Source organism: Aulonocara stuartgranti, assembly GCF_965226115.1.
Source record: "Aulonocara stuartgranti genome assembly, chromosome: 4".
In the NCBI taxonomy this organism is placed as follows: domain Eukaryota; kingdom Metazoa; phylum Chordata; class Actinopteri; order Cichliformes; family Cichlidae; genus Aulonocara; species Aulonocara stuartgranti.
This window is the reverse complement of record NC_138942.1, coordinates 15186529-15199693: the sequence shown is the minus strand read 5'-3', so window position 1 is coordinate 15199693 and position 13165 is coordinate 15186529. Positions and strand designations below refer to the sequence as shown.

At 38.5% G+C, this 13165-nt stretch overlaps 1 pseudogene across 1 annotated transcript; it reads right to left on the bottom strand.

Moving 5' to 3' along the window:
* Positions 1 to 5284: 5284 nt before the first annotated feature.
* Positions 5285 to 10390, bottom strand: LOC309705485 (nuclear GTPase SLIP-GC-like; annotated as a pseudogene). Its single transcript, XR_014280857.1, has 10 exons — positions 10117 to 10390; positions 9904 to 9985; positions 9626 to 9738; positions 9422 to 9463; positions 9156 to 9286; positions 8780 to 8867; positions 7474 to 7690; positions 7137 to 7352; positions 5557 to 5763; positions 5285 to 5464 (listed from the first exon to the last, which is right to left on the bottom strand). The product of XR_014280857.1 is annotated as a nuclear GTPase SLIP-GC-like (transcript).
* Between the last annotated feature and the right edge of the window lie 2775 nt (positions 10391 to 13165).

The following is a 13165-nucleotide window of genomic DNA, read 5'->3' as shown; positions in this document are numbered from 1 at the left end:
CTCCCTATACACACACAAGCATGAACATGCTTGGGAAAGGCAGCACAGTGCAGAAAAATATATAAAATGAGACCCCAACTGCTTGTGGACCCTGGGTCGCTCAGACCCAGGTCGATGACACCTGTAATATTGTAATATAACAAAAAAGGTTAAAAAAGGTTACTTTGGCTATAAAAGTTAACAGATCCTTGGGCCCTATTTTACAGGCCACTAAACTTTAACCCAGTTAGTTACTAGGTACACAGATTATAGAAGAGAGCTGCTGATAAGACATGTGACTGGAGGTTTGTAGATGACCTATAAGGCCACCCAGACAAGAACACCTTCAGAGGAAGCAGGATCCACAATCATTTGACTTGGTTTGTGGTTCAGTCTTTACAATTCATAGATAATTTTTTTGTATGTTACAAACTACTGTGGTGCTACAAAATACTTTTTGGCAGGTAGCTTATTTTTAGTGTCAGAAAAAACAAGATCAGGATTTGAAAAATCATGTTTCCATCTTACAGCTATAGAATCAATACAGAATAGAAACAACAGAAAACAATATGATATAATAGCTAAAGCAGAAGCAGAGACGTATTTTTTTGCTGCTGCTTTATTACTCATGACAACCAAATTAAACCATTGTATTACACTAAATAATATTTATGTTAGAAATGTAAGAACATGGTATACATAAGTCATGTGCTATAAAGGTCTCAAGAATAAAACTGACAAATGCATCATGAATATAAATGAATCATGACTAAAGACATTAAATTGTAATATTCAAATTTACTACAAGGGAAAGAAAATCTGCTATTGAAAGAAAAACATAAATTGAATCCTTAAACCTGAAAAGAGTCGGAATATCACAGTATTCCTGTGGTTTAAGGCACTAAAATTAAAATCTGTAATATTGTAGTTCTACCGCTGTATCTAATTTTCTGTATAATTCGGGTCTACACTGTAATCCCAAAAGTTATTTGCATTCAAATGGTTTAGCTATAATCACTGATGGTAATTAATTTTCTTTGTAAAACTAAAATCATATAACTGTGTCAGACAGAACTCATTGGTGGAAGCTTTTTGCACTTAACCTATATTGTTTTGCATGTGATGCACTAAAATGAATACACTAAAATGAGGGGTTAAGGCTGTAACCCTCACAGCCTTAACCCCTGCTCATGCGTAATGGTTCTAGCATCTTCCTCGTCCATCCAAACCGCGCGGTTCCATTGTGTGATGTGAGCACATCCAAACCGTGTTCAGGGTTAGCCCGGGTCCGGACTCCGGCCCCGGTCAGAGGAGGAGGACCAAAGCACGGCCGGGCACCTCCAGCCGTTCACACGGACAAATAAACCTGTCATTATTCTCTGCACAGCCGCACTCTGACGCTCAGCCCCTCGCTGAGGCTCGAGGGGCTGAACACCGCTCCTCTGCACCTGTACGGCCTCTCGTAAAGTTTACTTTATTAACATGTGCGCCGCTGCAGCGCCATACAGAGCTGAGCAGCGTCTCGTCCTCGGCCCTCGCTGCTCCGTGCGGTACATCGTACTGAACTCTGCAAACGGGACTCGTGTTTCAGAAAAACTTGTGTTTTTTCCTCTCTCTGGACTTAACACTTTACTGAGGTTTGGATGTGACAAATAGCACTTCATTTGACAAACTGAAAGCATTCTGTGCCTACAGAATGTGCCTACAAAAACCCATTCTCTTGACGGGTTGCTGCCTTATCAACATTGAAGAATGGGTCAAATGCAGAGGACAAACTTCATTATACAGTTGTATAATGACAATAAGCCTTACAGATTCCCCAAATTTTCCTGTTTTTTAATTTTTTTTTTTTATTTGAACAATTAACTTGTACTTAAATAATAAACAGCATTTATAGAAATACAATACTTTGACCTTTTATACTTGTGTTACTCTCCACCAACAGGTTAACTCACAGTCCCCCCCCCCCCCCCTCTGTAGAATGCTGCTGATGGTGACCTTGAAATCCCAATAGGAATCATCTTCAATGGTGAAAACGTTAGTCCAGAGCAAGAACTGAACCCCTCCCAGCTGGGGATCCTTCTAGAGGGCAATGTGGTAATGGATTCCATCTGCAGTCTTCCTTTGGCAATGTGTCTCCTGTTTGGACTGACTTATGCACTCCACTTGGAGTACCCAAAGTGCATGAAGAATACATTCCTGTTTATCCAGCAGATTATGCTGAATCTGGGACGAAACGATCCTCCTCCAAAACTCCAAAGGCTAAAAAATGAGCTTTCAATGTGTGCATAGATACATTGAATGTTCACTCTTCATTGAGCAGCTTTTTCTCAAGTTCAGGAAGTCATTATTGTGTTTGTAATTGTCTTTTTTTGTTTTTAGTGGATGGCAAAACCAGGGCTTAAAGGAGTAGTTCACTGATTTTACATACTGAGATATGTTCTTACCTTAGCTTTGAAGAGTTGATGCATACCTGTCTTGTCTTTGTGCGAGAGAAAGGCTCTCCCATATATTCCAACTACCTCCACTTTTTGCTCCTTTTAGAAGCTACCGAGCTCCTCCACGTTTTCCCTATTTATGTAAAATTACATGAAAAGTTACACTATCTAAGTTTAGTTTTACTAAATTTAACGTATAGATTTTTTAAGCCGATAAAAAGGGGCACTATATTACAAGCGCGCAGTAACCCTAGTGCACTCTGGAGCATAGACTGAGTTACTGGGGGGATGAAGAAGTGCTCCTACAGTGTTATTACACCTTGTAATAGAGTACCCCTTCTTATCGGCTTAGAAAATCCACACGTTGTTGAGAACCGGTTCCCACTGTTTCAATTCCTTGGAATTGTTTGCCGTTTTTGCAAACGATTCCCTTATCGATTCCACTCGCCCCGAATGACGTCACCACGTTATGGAGCGTCATTTACCTGGCAGGAAACATGGCGCCTAACGCTCAAAAGTTTGGTTATACTTTACGAGAATGGATGACAACAGGGCAACTTGCAATACTTGCAAAGTAGATATTTCATTTAAGGGAGGAAACACTACGAATATGCAAAAGCATTTGCTCACAAAACACACGATGACCTTAAATGAATGCCGTGTTTTAAATTCCGCTCCGGACTCGTGAATCTCAACGCAGCAGCAGCGGTAATGTTTGCATGTCCTCTCCCGTTAATGCGGCAGGTAAATAATCAACTAACAGTGCATATTATGTTAGTACAATCTGCCTTATTACAAAACCTGCCATTACTGTGCGCTGCATTTAGGTGACCATGATGAAAGAGACAGACAGAGTCTGGCTGGCTCAGATGCTGGCAGTTGTCGCTGCAGTCTACTGGTAGCGTCTCCTTTCAGGCCAGTATAGACGAATGTCACCGAGCAGTGACTAAGTTTGTGATCAAAGGCTTGCACCCATTTGCCACAGCAGATGCCCCGATTTTCAGTAAGTGAATGTGTTTAATTGTAGGCAGGGACATTAGTGGATATTCTTGTGTAATTGCTAAAGAATAATTTATGTTATACTTTGTTATTGCTACAGAAGAATATTTATTTTATTATTTTACATTTACAATTTTTTTTCCTGGGGACCCTGTGGCACTCCATTGAAGAGCCATAGGCTGGATCTCTTAAGATCTCACTGTTGGGTTTGTAAGGCCATGTTACTCCTAAATTTCTATCTTGTTCAAAGAGAAGATATATAATCGACCTTAGTGTTCTCCTTTTTTAAAAAGAATCGATAAGAGAATTGATAAAGAATCAAATCGTTAAACAGAATCGAAAATGGAATCGGAATCGTGAAAATCTTATCAATACTCATCCCTACATGTGACTTAATACTCAAGTTAGTGAACTCCACATCCCTATGTGCTCGCCACTGTCTTTTACAATTTAAGGTTGTGCATAGGTTCCATCTCTCCAAAGTCAAACTATCTCGTATGTATCCAAATGTTGACCCCACTTGTGATAAGTGTGGGAGTGCGGAGGCTTCCCTTATCCATATGTTCTGGACGTGCCCTAGCCTTGAAGGATTCTGGAGAGATATATTTCAAACTTTGTCCCTAATTCTTGGACACCATATGGATCCTAATCCATTAGTTGCGCTTTTTGGCACCACTGGGAAGGCTGATGCACGGTTGACCTCATCACAGCATTGCATGCTCTCCTTCGCCTCCCTTGTAGCTAGACGTGCAATCCCACTTAGATGGAGGAGTGCCCCTTTGCCCACCCAGGCTCAATGGCTGAGGGACCTCATGTACTATCTGAGCCTTGAAAAGATCCGGTATGCGATTAGCAATAACAGCGGTAAGTTTTACAAGGTGTGGGGGCAATTCCTGAAATACTTTTCCAGCCTCCAGGTTGCGAACCCGACTTCCAGCATTATAGGTATGGGCAGGGGGTAAACTGATAAAAGCAATTATAAGACATGTGAGTGTGTCATTAATCTGTATTCTAGTATTTCAGTTCAAACAGTCACTGTGAAACTTACTTGTTTGCTGTTTAACAATTCTTTAACAATTAACAAATCTGTTTTTCTTTGTTGCTTCAAATGAATAAAAATATCTTTGAGGAAAAAACTGGCTGTGGCAATGTTTCTCTGCCTGATGGTGGTGGTTCTCCAGTTTGTTGCATTCTAGTTTTAAATGTCTGGTCTGGGTAATATCCTCTCATACTCCTACTTTCTAACCTGGGTTGTCAGAGCCTCTCACCAAAATATTTACTGCCAGTCATTGCATACTCTCCCCCAGACCACCACCTTAGGGTGGTGCTCTCCACTAATTCACCAGTTCATTGCTTATATTTGTTTCATTGGAAATAAACCTATTGAGCTTCAATTGTGCGAGTCTGCCTCACAGGTCCAGTCATTTATGATTATATGGCTTTATTTGTTAAACATATTTATTTTGATTGTTTAAAAAACAAACAAACTCGCAAATATCAGAGATTGGTACCATTTATTCTTAAAGCACTCAGAGAAAGGACAGCATATTTTATTTGGAGCGTGACGTCACCACACGCTGACATGCTTACATACAAATGTTTTTTGTCACAGCAACTACTTTAACTTTGTTGCTGAAGGACAGTGTAAATTCCCCTGCCTGTCCCACTCTCCACTATCCCCCCCCCCTCTCTTTGTTACTCAGTCCACCATCTTCAGTAAACTTTATATGATTGTATCTGCCTCTGAGACTCATTTTGACCCAAATGTTCTGCATTCATTACAACAAAGACTCAACTCTGTGTTTCATTCTAGCCTGGATTGATCTTACATGAAAACACCTTGTAGTTGATCAGCATTCAAAATGTACTTACAGATCATCAGAATCATCAAGAAGATCAGACTTGGTGCAGTTAAAGTGAATTTGCTGACATTCGCCACCATTTCCAATCAGACTACTGACACTTTCCAGGATCCCCCAGGCTGCTTTCTCTGATGCTGCTCGATTAATTTCAGTCACAATCCACACAGTAGAACAATCTCCAACTATCTGAAAGGAGAATAACATGTCTCAGTGCTTAATAGAAAGATGACTGTTTACAGACAACACAGTATAAGCAAAGAGCAGTAAATGTGAATTACCCCTTTCCACATCTGATCTCTGCTCTTGTTACAGTCACCATTTCCAGGAAGGTCCACAAGTGTGACATGCTGGAGAAAAGGATTGTTTGGCACCCTGACAGTCACACACTTCACTAGTGGCCAAAACCACTTTTTTCCTTCATTGCCTTCTCCTTGTTTTGAATCACTTCTTGTGTACTTGACACATTTTGCAGAAAGTTCATTAGCCTGCAATAAATAAAAAAAGCAGTGCAGTTTAATTTCAATCCTCACAAAAAGTGCTTTACAAAAACCATTAAAAAGTCAGTGACATAAAAATTCAGGTCATGTGAAATCCTTTTTAGAACAATCAACCATTTTATAGTTTCAAGAAAGTGCCTAATTATTATTCAAAACCAAAATTAAAATAAATTTTTATGATTTATTTAAAAGTTTTTATTCTGTATTTAAAATCACACTAAGTACACTCTTGGTCTCAAACAGTTAGTATTACTATGGGCAGAAACTACTTGATCTGTGTATTTTGCAGTTGTCCACCACTTTGGGACATTAATAAGCTACTTTAGGGTGCTCCCTTATTTACAAGGGATCACTACAGCGGATAACTTGGCATGTTTTGACTGTCAGGGTTTTACACCACTTTATGCCATTACTGACACAACCAACTGTCAGGCACTGATTTACTAAAGTTTGTGGCCACTTTGTTGACTTTGCTCAGCAGTGAATTTCTACAGAGCGATTTAAAAAGGGTAAGTAGGTTAAAACAAGGAACTGATCACTGTCGTGTGAAGAGGTAAAGGTTCTTACTGCGATTTAAAAAGATAAATAAATCATGCTCTACATCAGTGTTTCCCAACCTTTTGGAGCCACGGTACATATTTCACATCAGATAAATCACACGGCACACCACCAAAGAAAAAAAGACAAAATAACATATTGATAATTTTTCCGCGTACCAGGTATAGCAGTTTGTCTCCAATATACCTTTTTAGCTTTCTTCTGACCACTACTCATGCTAGGGCCTTCATCTGGGTCACAATTTTCTCCAGGACCCAGGTCAGATTTACTACTTTTTCTTTTCAAATATTTATCTGTTGTTATTACGTGCTACGTCGTCTCAATCACAGCATGACTATTGTGTAATTTCTTCTTCTTCATTTTTACTAGCAGTTGGTAACCCGTTTAATTAGAGCAGGTAGTTGTCTTCCACGGCACACCTGATCATTTCTCAGAGTGGTTGGGAAACACTGCTCTACATAATGGACCTGGACCAGTCTTGGGATCTGTTAACCACAGTTATTACAAGAACAGATTTTTTTTCTGGATATGTGATCATCTACATGTGATTATGGGATCTCAGTAAGATCTGTTTCGTTGGGATCACTGGATCTGTTTTCAGTGTTTTATGTTTTTTAGACTTTTGAATCTATGCTGCATTTTGTTTTCAGAAGTGAGTTATGTTTCCATAACTCTTTTGTTAATTTGGTCAGTTCCCTTTTGTGTCCAGGTTGTCCTGGTTTCACCTGTGTGCATTCCCCAGCATCCCCAGTGTGTAGTCTATCATGGCTGTCTGTTATAGTAGTAATATGAGTTTGTCTTACTGATTCACATCTCAAAATCTTCCGCCTGGATTGGAGAAATTCTGGAATTTCTTTGAAATATTTTCGATCCATGAGGTTTTCAAAGGACTTTTCCCATTCTTCTCCATACAGTGCTGACAGCTTTTCAACAGCATCATGATAATCATCATCTTCCTTTTTCTGATCTTTATTATTGTCAAGAAACTGACGAAATGACCACAACTCTTCTTTCCACTCCTACAAAAATAAATGACATGCCATTTATTGAGGTATGTACCCAGCCTTAAACCCCAAGAACTGCAGTGTAACACATGATTTAGCTTCAAAAACATTTTCAAACTTTGAGAACTCATTTTACCTCCTTTGCGATGAACTCAATTTCTGCCTCATACTTTAAGCTACCTCTGTTAGCTTCCACTTTGATCATGACTGAGGTGCAGGCACTGACACTTCCTGAAGGTAAAAGATTCTTCTCTTTGATGATGGCATTTATCAAAGAGCTCTTTCCAGCCCCGGTTTTACCAAAGACACCAACCAGCTCCCTCTTGTCTGTCTCCAAATCACTGATCTTTTTCCTGTTGAACAAGATTTTAAATATAGTTAATTGATTTAAAAAAGAGAGTTTAAAAGAGAGTTATAATCATGGTAGTGATTTTCCAATCAATTATCACTATATATTTCAGTTTTATACACTTGTTACACTAATTGTTTATTGTATGTTGTTTTGATCTAATAAATAATGATATAAAGTGCCTTGAGGCGACTGCTGTTGTGATTTTGCGCTATATAAATAAAATTGAACTGAATTAAACTGAATTGATCCACACCTTCCTTTTTGTGTCAGTTAAAGTGAAAATGTTTACCCCAAGAATGGGTAAATACCAGGAACAGGACAAAAATGTAGCTAAGTCACCAAAACTTCCTAAAAATATCCGTCTTTGTTGGTCTTAACTTGGATAGTTTTAGTTTACTACTGAATCATGAATGAATGAATCTTTGTCACTTACAGTTGCCTGTATTGAAAATTGGACCTTGCTGACCGTAAATACAATACACAAACATCACATTGAGGAGACAGGTCAGACTAGGTGGCATAAAGGAAAAACAGTGAAATGTATAACATAAAAGGGCAGTCGAGGAGAAAAAAAAAGAAACTCTGCTCATACTGGTCCCCAAAAGGGAATCAGTATGAGAAGAAAACAAAAATTCCATAGCACAAAAGAGGCTCTGATATTTTCCCACCTTAACACCATGGCAAACAAGACAAGTATCGTGCATCCGAAGCTGAGCCGCTGTCCACATTGGATGGGAGGCATTGGGTTCAGGGAAGGGTGGGGGGTGAGTGCATGTCAGTGGCAGTGTACGTGTGTGCATGCGTGTGAGAATATGTGTCCTGTGTTCAGCCTGAGAAAGTGTCCTTTCTCCCAGTTAGGCAAAAATCAACAGTCTGCAGCCAATGCAGGTGGCCTTGCGGAATCGGGCAAGAGAGTCAGTGAGTTATCGTTTCTCAGGGAAAGCTGGCACCGTTGTGTGTGTGTGTGTGGGGGGGGGGGGTAGCCGCATGAAAGATGTTGGTTGTGTTGTTTTAGGACAAACAGACTGCATTTGACTTTTACAGTTGCTACATACATTACAAAATAGGAAAAAAAAACCTTAATACTCACTTTAAGAAATCACTGAGTTTGTCTTGCTTATTTAGTCTGGCATGTACAAATGTCATGATGCTTTTCACATCAGACAGTATGACTGGTTCTGTTGGCATAAATGTAAAGAACTATTTAGAAGGAATTATAGACTAGAATAACCAGAAAATGTAAAATCTCATGTTAAAAAAACAAACGTGTGTGAATTAGAGAATATCAGGACCATAATGTGACCACTTACCAATCAACCCTAATATCCCATGCATCATGTGACTGTTAAATTTTGACAAAAGCCCAAAGAAAAAGTAATTTCTATCATCAAAGATGTTGGACAAATTGTGCTGCACAGAGGTTTAACCCTTAAACTGTGACACTGTTTAGTAAGAAACCTAAATACCTTCAAATCCTGGCACAGACAGACGTTGTCGCTTAGCTGGTGACTGCAACCTGATGGTGTCACTTTGAAGGTATAATCAGTATAATCCTTACCTGAATCACATCAGCTGCTTCTTCATGCTCCTTTTCATGCTGCAGATAAAAAGTGCAAAGCCAAATACAATGAGCACTTAAACATGTACTAAATTGTTTTCTTTCTCGTATAGATACAGATAGATATAGATAAAGATAGAAAATCTCAAGGCAACAAAATAGTTTGTAACTTACTTAAAAAGAATTGACTGTTTCTTGATTTGTGTTTTGTTTTTCCTGTACAATCAAAACATTGTAAATCCATATTAGTAAACATTTAACAAAAATTACACTGCATAATATTACTGCCAGCACATTTTTCAATATCCAGATAATTCTAACAAAAATTCACCGCTGTACACTAAAATAACAATGATTGTTTAAAAAAAATGTAATTACCTTTAACAGCTTGAGGTTCTTCTTGAATCTCATTCTTGGTCCAGCTTTTGTGATCAAATTCTCAATTTCTCGATCATCAAGCTCACAAATAATTCCTGCATCAATTTCTTGATCTGTAATTAAAAATAAAGTTGCAGAGATCAAGATTATTCTTAACTTGTTTCAGGAATACTAAATAAATGAAAAAGCTATGGGCACAGATCTGAGCTGTTTTACAGTTTACAGATCCCATCAGGATCAATATCTGTACCCATCACAGATTCACGTTAATACTTTACCTTTAAATTTCTCCACCCACTCACTTAGCCCCCATTCAGCCAGTTTGGTTCTTACGAAATCATCCATGACCAAGAAATGAAACTGTAAGATAAAATGCAATATTTAACCAGACAGTACTGCTTTAAAGATTAGATATTGTGACAAACGTCTCCATTAATACATATATAATCAGAGACACTGATATTAAATTCAGATTAAAAGTTCAAACTCACCTTTTGTTGAAAGTAATGCTGGAAAAGGCTGCTGAGAGAGATGTGAAGTAAGCAGTGAGACACAAACAGCAAACAGGTGGGAAGAAAGAAATCGAGCAAAAAGCAAAGTCCACAAACTGGAACTGTGTGGCTCAGACTGCACAATTGCAACTGCATCTATACATAAAATAGAAATGTAAATCCAACATGAGTAAAGTGAGCGCAGGGAAAAGCAGAACTGAGAAAAGCAGGAAGTAGAGATATGTTTGCTCAGCGTAGATGGGAGTGGCTGGCAGACAGGTAACAACCTGCCTCGGAGAAAGTGGGTTTTTGTTGTTGTTTAAAATAAATCAAAGGGATTAAAGTTTTCAAATATTATAGGTTAAAACAAGACAAAAACACAGTTTTATGTATACTTAAAGTACACAGGAAGTCAAAACATTAAAAAAAGAAGAAAAAACACTTTCAGCTGTTCCCTTTTTCACAAGAGCTCATAACAACAGACAGCTTCATATGTTAGTAATTTGTGCAGCTAATCAGGATCAAAGCAGGGATCTTTCACTTCTCGGGCAAACAGAAAATATCTATATTATGGAGCCACTAACGTTAGGCAAAGTTGCCTTACTAAATTAAGGTACTTAGATTAAAAATATCACCATAGTTTTTATTATATGCTGCCACATGTTGGCTATGTACGAATAACAAAGGTGTGAGACAATGTTGGGTGAACACTTTGTAAAAAATTCTTAATTCTTACTATTCCAGTCAGTCCAATTCAGTTCAATTCAATTTCATTTGTAGAGCCCCAAATCACGACAACAGTTGCCTCAGGGCTCTTGGTATTGTAAGGTAGTGTCAGGGCTCTGTGTGCGGGCAGGCGGAGATGAGGATCCAAATGCAGGACTCGGAAAACAGAATGCAACTCAAAACCTCAGCTTTATTGCTGGCACGAAAACAAAACATGACGTGAACACTGAGAACAAAAACACACAGGCATAATCTGAGGGTATGACGTGACACTGAGCAAGGGCAAACACAGGGCTAATATACACAGGGAAGTAATCAGGGAATGGAAAACAGGAGGGAGACACAGCTGGGAGAGATAGGGGCTAACGAGATAGGGGGAGTGAAGCTGGACACACTGACATAAGACACAATCCTTCAAAATAAAACAGGAAACAACAAAAGGACGCAGATTGAGAAACACGGACTTTACACGGGCAGAACTAAACCTAAACCAGAATAAGCTGGAACATACTAAATAATCATCATCATCATTATAATCATCATCATACAATAGATCAAGAAAATAACCAAAAATACAAAATCAAACCAAAACATGAAATCTCAAAATACTGGGTCAAAACTGACCCAGAACCGTGACAGGTAGACCCTACAACAATACATACAGAGAAAAACCCAACAATCTTATGACCCTCTATGAGTAAATAGAGATAGTGTCTGTCTCCCGAATCCAAACTGGAAGCTGGTTCCACACAAGAGGGGCCTGAAAACTGAAGGCTCTCCCTCCCATTCTACTTTAAATACTCTAGGAACAACAAGTAAGCTTGCAGTGGGAGAGCAAAGTGCTCTAATAGTGCTCTAATATGGTACTACAAGGTCATTAAGATAAGATGGGGCCTGATTATTTAAGACCTTGTATGTGAGGAGCAGGATTTTGAATTCAATTCTGGATTTAACAGGAAGCCAATGAAGGGAAGCCAAAACAGGAGAAATATGCTCTCTCTTTCTAGTCCCTGTCAGGACTCTGGCTGGAGCGTTTTGGATTAACTGAAGGCTTTTTGGGGAGTTTTTAGGACATCCTGATAATAATGAATTACAGTAGTCGAGCCTGGAAGTAATAAATGCATGAACTAGTTTTTCAGCGTCACTCTGAGACAGGATATTTCTAGTTTTAGAGATACTGCACAAATGGAAGAAAGCAGTCCTACATATTTGTTTAATATGTGCATTGAAAGACATATCCTGGTCAAAAATGACTCCAAGGTTCCTCACAGTGTTACTGGAGGCCAAGGCAATGCCATCCAGAGTAAAAATCTGGTTAGATACCATATTTCTTAGATATTCAGGGCTGAATCTAACAACCTCAGTTTTATCACAAATCTTTACTACCATCTTTAATCCTCACAAATACTAAGAAAAATATAAATTGTCAATGTTATCTGTCAAAGTTGACAGCCCAGCGACACACAACAAATAACATGCAACTGTTAAGTTTGACTTGCTGAATTATGCAGAGTGATAAAACTGAGCTTATGACCACTGTAATGAATGACTGAAGCTTTTCCCAAACTTCTCAATGTGAAATTTTACAGAGAGGGAGAGAAACAACAGAATGGGATTCACAGAGCAAACCACATTTGGTAAGACGAAGGAAGGGGGTGTAACACATGTCCAAATTGTTAAATCATCTTCAGGCCTGGATGAGCCCATCCTCCTTTCTCTCATTCCTCCCAAAATCAGTCTTAGGAATCTACATTAGAGTAGGTTAATTACATAAGTCGAATTCAAGGGCTTTTATTAAGTGATGATTATTATTAGTTGATTTTTCCTTTGCTCCTGCTAAATTTCTTTAATTTAATATTCTGCGTTCAAAAAGTCTTAATTGTAGACATTGGTCTTTTAACCCTTTGTGAAACAGTAAATGTAAAGGTTATAAAAGGTAACTTTGGCCATAAAAGTTCATTATTATAGAATCATAGAAGAGAGATGCTGATAAGAAATGTGACTGGAGGATTGTATTTGACCTGTAAGGCCACTTAGACAAGAAACCTTTCTGATGAAGCAGGATCCACAATCATTTGACTTCTGGTTGATAAATGGTTTGTGGTTCAGTCTTTACAGTTCATAGATAATTTTGCTCTTTGTTACAAGCTACCATGGGACTGCAAAGTACTTTTTGGCAGGTAGCTTAGTTGTAGGGTCAGAAAAAAAACACAAGAACAAGGTTTGAAAAACCATGTTTCCATCTTACAACTATATAGAATCAATACAGAATAGAAACAACAGAAAACAATATGATATAATAACTAAAGTAGAAAGTGAGACA